Genomic DNA, 13,447 nt, shown 5'->3' on the forward strand with positions numbered 1-13,447 from the left:
TATAATGGTGGATATTTCCATATGTAAATTATTTGAAAAACAGTATTACTTTTATAAAAATAATGCAATTATAGTAATTGAAAATGACATAATTCTATGATCTTTGAGTTGTTATAGATACAAAATACAACACAAAGTTCTTCAAAAGTTCAAACAATCAGCACCACTCAGAAAAAATGCAAAACACAGGATTCAATGGGCAAAGACCTAGGTATTGTCAGAGTTACAACTTCTCTACAGTCTCTATAGGTCTGTTCCCTTGTCTTGCCCTGCTTTAAATGCTGGCCACATTCATTAATTGGTTTATTATGCCAATCCTTCTGTACTCAACAATCCTTCTCTACTCAGAACACAGTGTCATAGCCAAGGTGACATACTATATTTGAATGATTAAAATTAACCCACCGCTTTAGTGTGCATAATTTCATTTCATTTCAATGCCATTATTACATATAAGATAACAAACACACAGTTCTAAAGGTCAAACAGAAGATTTTTATTTCTGCTACTTGTCCACCTACCCCTAAAATATTATATAGTAGAGAGGTTGTGGAGGAAAATTGAAGATAAAATACTCTGGAAGGCTGTTGTGAGTGAATTTGTGTGTGTGTGTGTGTGTGTGTGTGTGTGTGTGTGTGTGTGTGTCTGTCTGTCTGTCTGTCTGTCTGTCTGTCTGTCTGTCTTAGGGTTGGTTGCTTTTATTTATTTTGCCGAAAATACCTGACATGTTACATAAGCATTTTTCAAACACACTTAATGGAAATGTAATAAACAGAAGATACAACATGATGAGCAACAATTGATCAGATTGTAATCTAATGGCAATCAGAGAGGACTGAACCACTATTTACTTTAGTAAAAACATGTGCCCCGGACTGGATGTTGTGTCATACTCCTTTAACGTCTTCACTTACGAGGCAGAGACAGGTAGACTGCTGTGCATTGGAGGCCCTCCTCGTGTACATAGCTAGTCCCAAGACAGCCAGGGCTTTGTAGAAAGACTCTGGGTTTTCGTTTTTTGGGTTTTTTTTAATGTTCCTAATTATGCCATGGCTCTTTGTTGTCTATACCACCTAAGAAATTCAGCACACTGACCTTATCATCCTCAAACAATCTCTTCCTTTACTACATGAAGAATTTCCCTGCATACTTACAGAGCAATCTGCTGTGGCGGCCACCTGCCAAAAGGGCTGAGGTTCTCTCTATAATTACTGGCAGTTTATTTGTATCTTCTGCAAATCACAACAGCAGACCCTTTCCAAATCTGCAAGAAGATGGGCCAAAACCTTTAATTACTGTCGCTAGACATTGCTAAGTTTCTCCTGATTTGCATCCGTATTTGCTCTAACTACATGCTATCTTCCTCCCTTGGCTTCTTATAGTGACCTTTAATTCTTAAAATAAAATTCTACATCCCTACTCTCTAACATGTGAGACTATTTTCCTTTTTATTTTTATATTATACACTCAAGTATTTTGGGACCCATTCTAATTTTTCCTGTTGCTGTGATGAAATATCATGACCAAAAATGGCTTATAGAAGAGAATACTTTGTCTTATGCTCTAGGGGAAGGGTCCATAATGGTGTGGAAGGCATGGCATGGATGCAGAAATAGGAAGCTAGCTGATTCTATTTTTCATCGATGCACAGGAAGCAGAGAGATCAACAGGATGTAGACAAAGCTGTCACCCTGGAAAACATTCCCAATGACATACTTCCTGTAGAAAAGATAACTTCTACACATCACATAATCTTCCCAAATGATGCAGTCAACAGATTTAATTGTTCAAATGCGATAAGCCCCAATGGGTGCTCAATGTTATATTTTGATGAAAGTATATACAATGTGTAATGATAACCATTATGTCAAATATGTACTATCTCTTTGGATTATGGAAATTAAACATCATTTCTACCTGCCTGAAAGGTATGACCTACTTGACCTAGTCACAAACCTCTACATCAAGTCATTGTTCTCATGGCTATTAACCATTCATTCTCTATCTGTAGCCCACTCCTCCCATCCCCAGTTTCTGATAACAACACCTCCTTTTGTTCTTTGACATTTTTATTTTTAAAACTATTTATCATCATCATCATCATCATCATCATCATCATCATCATCATCATCATCATGTCTCATATTACTAACCTATAATGCAAACCAGAATCTACCACCAATGAAATTTACAAGACAAAAGCTTAACCAATTCTTTACCTCATTTTCTAGTTGACAACTCATCATTAAAATCTCAAGGTGTGTTATATAATTTCTTTAGATAGTAGATTATAGAAATAATTATTGTTTGGGGAATTCAAAATAGTATTGAAAACATCCATCACTGTCTTCTGGAATAATATATTTCTGATCTTTCCTATAGTGATGTCAACATTCGCACAATGACAATTTATCTGCATATTACAGTCTTCTTTCCTGAAGCTGATCTGATCTGGATACATATGTAATCAAATATATAAAAATAGTTTGAAACCCCAACATAATCAATAAGATAGGGTGGCCTTCCAAGTGAGGATGATTTGATCCCACTTGGGAGGGAGAAAAAGAAATCATGGGAGGCAAATGGAAGTGGGTAGCTGGGTGGGAGAGGAGAGGGAGAAGGGAAAGTGGGAACATGATCAGGTAAAAGGGTGGGTGCTTACAGACAGGATCCTAGCATGGCTGTCGTCTGAGAGGCCCGCAAGCAGCTGACTTGAGACAGATGCAGGTACTTAAACCCAACCATTGAATTGAAGTCAGGGGTCCCTGTGGTTGAATTCTGGAAAGGCTAGAAGAAGCCGAGAAGGAGGACGACCCCATAGGAAGCCCAGGAATCTAAACTGGGCAGTATGCAGTAGTTGGTCTGAGACCCTGAAACATACATAGAGGACTGCCTGGTCTGGCCCGGGGAAAGAAAAGATGCCTAACACTGGATGAGAGACTTGAGGCCCCAGGGAGTGGGGATGCCTGGTGGAAGGGGGTCATCCTCTTGGTGACAGGGGGAGGACAATTAGGATGAAGAACTGTGAGAAGGCAGACCTGGAGGGAGTAATGACTGGACTATAAAAAATAAAGGTAATAATAATAATAAAAGATAAGGTGGCCTTACATAATTTATATTAATGCAGTGCATGAATAGGAATGTACTTAAGTTTCTGTGAAAAAAATAAAATTATGATTTAACGATACTTCCAGTGTTAAAGTGGAACCTGCTACATCGTCTTTTCTTGCGACATTAACATGTGATGATTATTTTCTTCTTCCTTCCTGAAATCTGAGGAGAGAACTTTCTCCAGACCTACTTTCCTGAAAACACAAAGGATAGCAAATATTCCCTGCTCAGAATAAAAAAGATTTCTCTACTAAGGAACGGAGTTATGGGTCATGGAATAAAGAGATTAACGGATTTGAAGAACTGAAGGGAACAGATTATGTGATAAAAAAGATAGATCAAGATGGAAAAACTAAAATGAATTTAAGTGCTCCTGAATTCTAAGTGTTTGAATTACTTTCTCTAACTTGCTCTGTCGTTTTAACATAAATTATAGAAAGAGTGGTGATATAAAAGCTGGTAGGAAATTTCAGACAAAGAAAAGTGGTAAAAAAAAAAATATTTGCAATTTCCTCTGCACGGCAAATCCTTCTGTGTCACAGTGGAATTATGTTTTACAAAATATTAAGAAATGTGGAGTCCATGCAGGGTGGACCATGCCTACAATACTAGCAATTGGAAAGCAGAGGCAAGAGGCTGACTATAAATTCAATGTCATCCTGGGTTCTGGAGTAAGTTCCAGCTCTGGGTTGTGTCTCAACACACACACACACGCACACACACACACACACACACACACACACACAGAGAGAGAGAGAGAGAGAGAGAGAGAGAGAGAGAGAGAGGTGAACTTTGACCCATCCTCTATACATTCTTTCTGAAATGGTTCCTTATCTTAGAAATCAGGATAAGGCACACTCACTATGCAGTTGCCTTTTGCCTGTGCTTCATTTTCTTTCAAAACAAAAAACAAAAAGAAAAACAAAACAAAACAAAAAACAAAAAAAAAATTATCTCGAGCAGCCTAGGACAGGATCCTTCCAGTTTCCATCTGTACCTGGAGCTGACCCCGTGCCACAGTTGTCCGTACCCAAATCCTGGCAGGAGGGAGCTGGTCTCCAAGTAGTGCCCACACACCTGAGAGCAAAGGCAAGACCACCACTTTTGCTCAGATACCTGGAACAAGAGGAACCTGCACAGAGCACTCAGGAAACGGGGACTAGGGAATAGCCTGGGACAGGATCCTTCCGGTTACCATCTGCACCCAGAGCTGACCCTGGGCCACAACTCTCCATTCACAAATCTGCCCAGACAGAGCTGTTCTCCCAGGAGTGCTGACATGCCTGAGATCATAGGTGAGAGAACCACTTCTGCTCAAAAGCCTTGCCCAAGCGGGAACCGCTCAGAACTTTTACGACACAGGAACAAGGAACAATTGGGGAGAGGATCCTTCAGTAACCTTCTGTGCCAGGAGCTGACCCTGCAGCTCTGCATACCAAAATTCTGCCATAGCATACATATACATAACATGTTGCAGATCTATGAAGGTACTGGGCTGCTCTTAGTCTCTGTAAGCCCAGGGGAACCCTGCTTAGTGTACTTCAGGCCATATTGTCCTGGTGTTCCTCATCCCCTCTGACTTCCACAGTCTTTCCTCACACTCTTCTGCAGGGATCTTTGGGCTCTGTGGAGAGGGGGCAAAAAAATGGAAAAGATGAAACTGTACCATTTTATTGACCTTGAAGTACACTGTGAAATGGAGAAAATTGATAATGTTGAAAGGTAACTATTTCCCACGGATAGAAATAGATTACTTTCCTACATGTATGGAGTTTGCATTACCTCTTTTGTTTATTTTTGATACTATAATTTCATTACATTTCTTCTTTTCTTTTCTCCTTGCAAAACCTCCCACATACCACTCCCACTGTCCTTAAATTTCATGGACTCTTCAATAGCTAATTGTTATTGCATGTATGTCAAACACATACGTATTTATATAGACACATTCTCCCAAATATAACTTGTTGGTTCATATAATGTTATTTGCATGGATATTTTCAGGGCTTAATTTTTTGACCGTGTACTCAAATACATAAAATAAATAATTCTTTATAAAAAGGGGTGTGTGGAGAGGTAGCTCAGTAGTTAAGAGCACTGACTTCTCTTCCAGGGTTTCTGAGTTCAATTCCCAGCAACCACATGATGGCTCACAACCATCTGTAATGGGACCTGATGCCCTCGTCTGGCTGAAGACAGCTATAGTGTACTCATACACATAAATTAAATAATTAAAAAAATTTTTTGATCTGTGTACACTTTAACTTTTCTCTTGGGTTTTCTAATATATGTCACTGAAATCCATAAAATTTATGATTTTTATCCTTTAGAAAATTTCTCCTGATTTTTAAAGTCAAACTTTTAATTCAAATGTTGTTTTAAAATATCTACATAAATTAAATTAGATGAAAAGCTGAAACATATATAAGATATTATTTTTCCTGAACTTATGTGGTTGAAACACAGGAACAGTAACTATGAAGCTGAGTGAACATTCCTGTTGTTCTTAGTGTGCACCTTATTGCAATGATACATATGTTTGTGTGTGTGTGTGTGTGTGTGTGTTTGTGTGTGTGTGTGTGTGTGTGTGTGTGGTGTGTGATATATATATACATATATATATATATATAATTGCTTTCTTATAGCAGTGTATAAGGCACATATTCCTAGTGATAACATTCTACTTAATCTTTCATTTTAAAGAAGACACTAACAATCCTCTTTATAAAGTTAATGAGGTAAAGATGTATGACAACATCAATATAGAAATTGATTCTTCTGTTTAATTAATATTGTTCAGTGTTCTAATTTGAAGTGTGTTTTCCTCATCAACATGAGACGTTTAATTTATTTTGAACGTCATTCAGAAGACTGCCTCCAGAAAAGCAGTAATTCATTCTGGGGGATGGAAGCACATTTTCAATAACATGTTCAGATCACAGAGGCCTTCATTGTATGCATCATTTACAATTAAGTTAAGCTTGAAATGATATACCCATATTCTTAATAAATAAATTACTTTAATATAATTGAATGTATGCACACATTAGGTGACTGTTAGTCTCTGATTTTACCTCCCTTTCTAACCACCATGTTTTCCTATCTTATCTTCATAAGACTTTCTCACTGAGTAAGAAATGCCAACCAAATGCCAACCCTTCACTGTCCTGACTCAGGTTACAGCAACCTTTTAGACAGTCTCTCCAAAATCTTTTTTTTTTCCTGTGTGCTTGTACCTCTTTTTTTCCATTTTTATTAAATTTGGTATTTCTTATTTACATTTCAAATGTTATTCTCTTTCCCGGTTTCCAGGACAACATCCCCCTAACCCTTCCCCCTCCCCTCCTATGTGGCTGTTCCCCTCCCCATCCTCCCCCCATTACTGCCCTCCCCCCAAGAATCCCCTTCACTGGGGGTCCAGCCTTGGCAGGACCCAGGGCTTCCCCTTCCACTGGTGCTCTTACTAGTCTATTCATTGCTACCTATGAGGTCAGAGGCCAGGGTCAGTCCATGTATAGTCTTTGGGTAGTGGCTTAGTCCCTGGAAGCTCTGGTTGCTTGGCATTGTTGTTCATAAGGGGTCTCAAGCCCCTTCAAGCTTTTCCAGTTCTTTCTCTGATTCCTTCAACAGGGGTCCTATTCTCAGTTCAGTGGTTTGCTGCTGGCATTCGCCTCTGTATTTGCCGTATTCTGGCTGTGTCTCTCAGGAGAGATCTACATCCGGCTCCTGTCGGTCTGCACTTCTTTGCTTCATCCATCTTGTCTAATTGGGTGGCTGTATATGTATGGGCCACATGTGGGGCAGGCTCTGAATGGGTGTTCCTTCTGCCTCTGTTCTAAACTTTGCCTCCCTATTCCCTCCCAAGGGTATTCTTGTTCCCCTTTTAAAGAAGGAGTGAAGCATTCGCATTGTGGTCATCCTTCTTGAGTTTCATGTGGTCTGTGCATCTAGGGTAATTCAAGAATTTGGGCTAATAGCCACTTATCAATGAGTGCATACCATGTGTGTTTTTCTGTGATTTGGTTACCTCACTCAGGATGATATTTTCCAGTTCCATTTTAAGCTGCCACATAGCCTAGATGGTCATTTTAATTCAACATTGTATATATTTGGTATTGCTAACTGCCCCCTAATTATTAAGGAGCGCGACTCCTGATGTTGCAAATTAACTTATGCTCAAGTGAGTTATTTGTTACTTATTTTCAATCCCTCTTCTACCATACACTCTGACTACAGCCTCTAATGGAGAGACCTTTCTGCTAATTCTTGCCTATTCTTTGAGACTTAATCCAAGTATACGCTGCTTTGTGGAACAAATCCACTAATCAAATGACACAATTTATACATCTCTCACACTTTTATAAATGTCTTGGGAACTGAGGCTGTTTTGACCTTTCTGTCTAGCAATTACCTAAAAACTAATAAAAGATAAAGTCCTTATGTAGGCGCTAAAGAAGCAGCTCCTCGGCAGAGCATTTTGAGAACAGAGATGTCTTAGATTCAGTGTCCTGTGCTACATAGAGAAAAATGAAAGTTCTTATATATAGGTGCTTACATTCAAAATTAATCTAATAAATAATCTAATGGTGTTAGAAAATAAGAACAGCTGACTACAAAATTAATTGACAGAGAAGAGTAGAGGTCAGATGAGAAAGCAATGAAATGATAAAGAGAGATCCATGCACAGTATCCTTCAGTGAACCAGGTCTTTGGGAGGTTAGAGAGTTAAGTTAAGTTCCTGATTAGGAAAGCTGGACCACAGTGCAGCTCTCAGAATCCACATTACGGCTCCCATCTGGAACTACAGAACCAAAACAGCTGGTGTTTCCTTCTGTCCTTAGTGAGGAGGAGGCATGTTCATGGCACAGACAGACAGACGGATGGATGAATGGTTGGACAGACAGACAGACAACAGACAGACAGAACATTCAAACTCATTAAATAAAAATAAATAAAACCTTTCTTCAAAATAAGAATCAGCTGATTGACACAATAGATAAGTCTGATAAACTCTATCCAGAATAACAAAGAAAAAGAGAATACCCACAATTAATAAAATAAAAGCTATAAAAGTTGGGAGGTATGATTGGTAATATTATCTGCTTGAGATTTAGAATCACTGTGAAAACTAACCTCTAAGTGTGATTATGAGAAATTCTCCCTACTAAATTGAAATGAGAAGAGTTACTCTAATGGCACTGAATTTGGAGAAAGCAAGCTGAACATAGCATATGTGCCTATCAGCTTCCTGATCATGGTTGCTATCTATGTAACAGACCTACTGCTCTTCCTGCTGTCCTGTGTTTCCTACCATAATGGATTCAATCCTCCTGAAACTATAAACCCAAATAAATATTATTTTTCTTAAATTGTTTTGGTCAGATATTTTGTCACAGAAGTGAGACCAGAGACTAACACTGGAGTTTATAAAGTGTTCCATGAAATTCAAATGAGTAGGGAAAATTTTAATATCTTATGTTTCACAAACTGGGAAAATATGAAAGAAAAATTGGATAAATTTCCAGACACACAGCCCATCAAAACTAAAGAAGCTATAAACAATTTTAAAAGGCATGTAACAGTCAATGGGACCAAAGTAGGAATAATTCCTCTTAACAAAACCTAGGAACGGACAGATTGATTAATTCCCATGTTTCCAGAAGCTATAATTCCATACTTAGAAAACACTAAAGACTCCATCAGAAAACTCTAAGAACCAATAAGCATGTTCAACAGAGTAGCAGAGCGGCAAATCAGAAATAAATAGTCAATGGAGTAAAAAGCCTCTAGAATAAAAATTTGAACTTACTGAATAATGCAATTGGAAAAGACACTGGAAAATAAGAAGCCATTTGTCATCTTACCCTACTGCTTACTGCAAGTCCATCTGTCCTGTTGCTTTGAAGCCCCTTCATTAATAGTGAAACCAACTTCTTTTGAGTTTCAACATAGACGGAAGACAAGCAGCAATCCAAGAATCTTCCAGACCATCAAAGGCGTATTAGACTGCTGAGGTATCCAGCCTAAGGGACTGAAAAACTGCCAGATCCTTGGTCTACTGAGTATGAGCCATTGTTGGATGATCCAGACCACGTCTTTTAAGCCAATCAAACAAATTGTCTTTTGACAGACAGACATAGATGATAGATATATACAGATAAATGATAGATATGATAGATGATACATAGATAGTTAGATAGACATATATATATCAAAAATACTTTATTTGATATGTGCATATGATATCACCAATGCTCATGGAAAGGTAAGTATTGAAGAATTGTAGAAACAGCTATATACTAAGAACTATCAATAGACCCAATGCAGCCAGCAGGGGCAACATTTACCAGATTAACAAAAGCAATCTTAAAATCAGAACAACAAGAACAAAAAAACCCCAAAAAACAACAACAAAAACAAAAGATTAACCCAAGTTAATCTTCAGGAGAAAAGCAGTGCTGATGAGAGCAACAGTAATGAAAACAGCACGGGAATGATAGAACATAGATCAACAAGATCAATAGAAAGAGAGTAAAAGACTTAGAAATAAGCTTACAAAACTACACCCAGTCTTTTACAACAATGTCAAAAACAAAATAATAAATGCTACTGGTAAAATTGGATATCTCTTATAAAAACCAAGGAAAATAAGTTTTCTTACCCTACAGAATGATGAAAAGCATTAAATGTGAACCTCTGAGTCTGATAGAGGAAATCATGGGCAAATCACATCAAGATCAGGCAAAACAACATCATGGAGAAAGAACTCATTAGCATAGGAAACACTTTCCAGAATTGTCAGGTGAGACTGCATGAAGTGGAAACCTAAGGGTTCTTTGGAAAGTCAGTTTTGCTGGATGGTGCTTTGCTGGGAGAGACATCTGAAAGAGTTTTCCTGGGGCGGACACAAGTGTTATTAGTATGCCTTACATTGTGTAGTTGAGCACCACTTGTCATGATTTCATAGAAAGAAATGCACCAAAAATTTCTGGTGATGTGCTGGAGTGGACTCAGGCCGATTGTCAGAGTGATATCAGCAGATACAGACCCACATGCAGTTTTGCTGAGACAGACTTACATGCTGAGGTAAGACATGTGGTAAGGCAAGACCTGTGAAGGAAATGTGATGTTTGGAGGAAGTACAAATAGGACCAAACAGACTGTGAGAGGGACTTGCTTATAGAGCCAGCTGTGTGGTGCTTCTTGGTCTTGTTTCTTCACTGATCTTTGCTTTGTTGAAAGAATTATACCAACTCACTTGTGGTACTCTTGCTGCTCCTAAACTCTCATGCTGACTCATTCAGTTCAAGTGAGGTCTCCCTGTTCCTAGGTTGTGCCACCGCTGCATCTGTCCCAATACTACTGAACTAGACTGCCATGTCCATGACGTGTTTGATCGAGCTGCAAATGCTGACTCCTGTGAGTTGAACTGCTGATTTCCTGAGAAAGCAGAGGGAATTTGCTCCAAAGAACAATTTCTAAACAGCTCCACTTCCTCCTGTATCCTAACCTTTCTTTTCCACAGCCCCTGGTAGGTGGTGGGCTAGAAGGGAGTTTAAAGCATTTAAGAACAGTTATTAAAACTAGGGTGCAAAAGAGTAAAGTTTAAAATTGCATGGAAGTAAAAATGCTTCTGCACAATTAAAAAATAGTCAGCAGTGTGGGGATAGCAACTAAAGAACAGGAAAGAGTTATTAACAACTGTTCATCTTTCATAAGGCTAATATGCAGAATCCATAAAGAACCCCAAAAACGCAAATACTAAAAAGGAAAAAAAGGCTTTCAAATCAACACAGAGTAACTAATTAGACAGTCATAACAGAAAGAAGACAATAACTAATACATATTTGAAAAGGTGTTTGCTATCACTAGACATAAGGGAAATGCAAAATAAAATTACATTGACACTGCCTCTCACAGGTATCAGAATAGTTATTATCAAGAAAGCAAATAATGGTGGTAATGATGGGGAAATACAGGAAGAAGGGTTTTTTTAATTAAACATTCCATTCGTTTATGTCTCAAATGATATCCCACTTCTCTGCTACCCCTCCACCAAACCGCACCCCACATCTGCCTTCCCCTTTGCCTTTATGATGGTGCTCCCCCACCCACCCACACTCCCCCACCCCACCCCTCCAGCATCCTCCTACACTTGGGCATTAAACCAGCCCAGGACCAAGGGCCTCCCCTCCCATTGCTGTCAGGCAAGGCCATCCTCTGCTACATATGTATTTGGCATATGGATCCCTACAGGTACACTCCTTGGTTGGTGATCTAGACTCTGGGAGAACTGGGTGTCAGGCCAGCTGATGTTCTTCGAATGGGATTGCAATCCTCCCTCCGCTACTCCAGTCCAGTCCTTCCACCAGCTCCCAAAACAGGTTCCCTGAGCTCCCCCTAATGGTTGGCTCCAAGCATCCATATTTGCATTTGTCAGTTGCTGGCCGGACTTCCTCTGGAACCACCACACTAGGTTCCTGTCAGCAAGTGCCTCTTGACCAGAGCAACAGTGTTGGGTTTGGTGTCTGCAGACATGACGGATCCCCAGGTGGTGCAATCCATGGTTGGTCCTTCCTTCAGTCTTTGCTCCATTTCTTGTCCCTGTTCTTCCTTTGGATAGGAGTATTTCCGGGTTAAAAATATCGAGATGGATGGGTGGCCCCATCAATCAACCATGGACCTTGCCTATCTACTGGAGGTGGTCTCAACAGGTTCTATCTCCCTCTTCTCTGCGCATTTCTGTTAATGTCATCTGCTTTGGGTCCTGGCAGCTTCACATTTCCCTGGTATCTGTGGCCCCCCCGTGGCTGTCCCCAGTTCCTCATCCCCCGCTACATGTTCTCACTCAGTTTCCTCACCCTCTGGACCTCTCTCACTTCTCCAGTTTCTGCTACTGCCTCCTTATTTTCTGTGCCTCTTCTCTCCTTCCAGGTCATCCCCTCTCTCCACCTTCCATGATCATCATGTTCGACCTTCAATGCAGGACTGAAGCATCCACAACCTGGTTTCTTCCATCTATACTCCATATAGTCTGTATCATGAGCAATGTGAACTTTTGGGCTAATATCCACTTATTAGTGAATACATACCATGTGTGTTCTTTTGTGTCTGGGTTTCCTCACTCCAGATATTTTCTAGTTCCATTCATTTGCCTACGAATTTCATGAAGTCATTACTTTTAACCATTGCATAGTACTCCATTGAGTATATGTATCACATTTTCTGTATCTATTCCCCTGTTGAAGGACATCTGGGTTCTTTCCAGCTTCTGGCTATTATAAATAAGGATACTATGAACATAGTGGAGCACGTGTCCTTGTTATATGTTGGAAAATCTTTTGGGTATATGCCCAGAAGTGGTATAGCTGAGTCCTCAGGTAGAACTACTTCTAATTTTCTGAGGTACCACCAGGCTGATTTCCAAAATGGTTTTACCAGCTTGCAGTCCCACTAGAAACAGGGGAGTGTTCCTCTTTCTCCATATCCTTGTCAGCATCTGCTGTCACCTGCATTTTTGATCTTAGCCATTCTGACTGGTGTGAGGTGGAATCTCTGGGTCGTTTTGATTTGCATTTCCCTGATGACTAAGGATGTTGAACATTTCTTTTGGTGCTTCTCAGACATTTGATATTGCTTAGTTGACAATTCTTTGTTTAGCTCTGTACCCCACTTTTTAATAGGGTACTTTGGTTCTCCGGAGTCTACCTTCTTGAGTTTGTTGCATATTTTAGACATTAGCCTTTTATCTAATGTAGGATTTGCAAATAACTTTTCCCAATCAGTGTCCATTGTTTAAGAAGACTTTCATTTTTATGAGGTCCCATTGTCAATTGTTGATATTAAAGCATAAGTAATTGTTGTTCTGTTCAGGAAGTTTTCCCCTGTGCTCAATTATTCAAGACTCTTCCCCACATTCTCTTCTATTAGGTTCAGACATATCTGGTTTCATGTGGAGGTCCTTGATCTACTTGGGCTTGAACTTGGTCCAAGAAGATAAGAATGGATCAATTTGCATTCTTCTACATGCAGATCCAGCTGGAACTGTACAATTTGTTGAAAATGTTATCCTTATTCCACTGGATGGTTTTAGCTCCTTTGTCAAAGATCAGGTGACCACAGATGTGTGGGTTCATTTCTGGGTCTTTATTTCTATTCCATTGATCTACTTGCCTGTCTCTGTACAAATAGCATGCAGTTTTTATCACTATTGCTCTATAGTATAGCTTGAGGTCAAGGATGTGATTACCCCCAGAAGTTCTTTTATTATTGAGAATTTTTTTGCTATCTTAGCATTTTTTTATTCCAAATGAATGTGAGCATTGCTCTTTTTAGC

Source organism: Rattus norvegicus, chromosome 14 (assembly GCF_036323735.1).
Source record: "Rattus norvegicus strain BN/NHsdMcwi chromosome 14, GRCr8, whole genome shotgun sequence".
Lineage (NCBI taxonomy): Eukaryota > Metazoa > Chordata > Mammalia > Rodentia > Muridae > Rattus > Rattus norvegicus.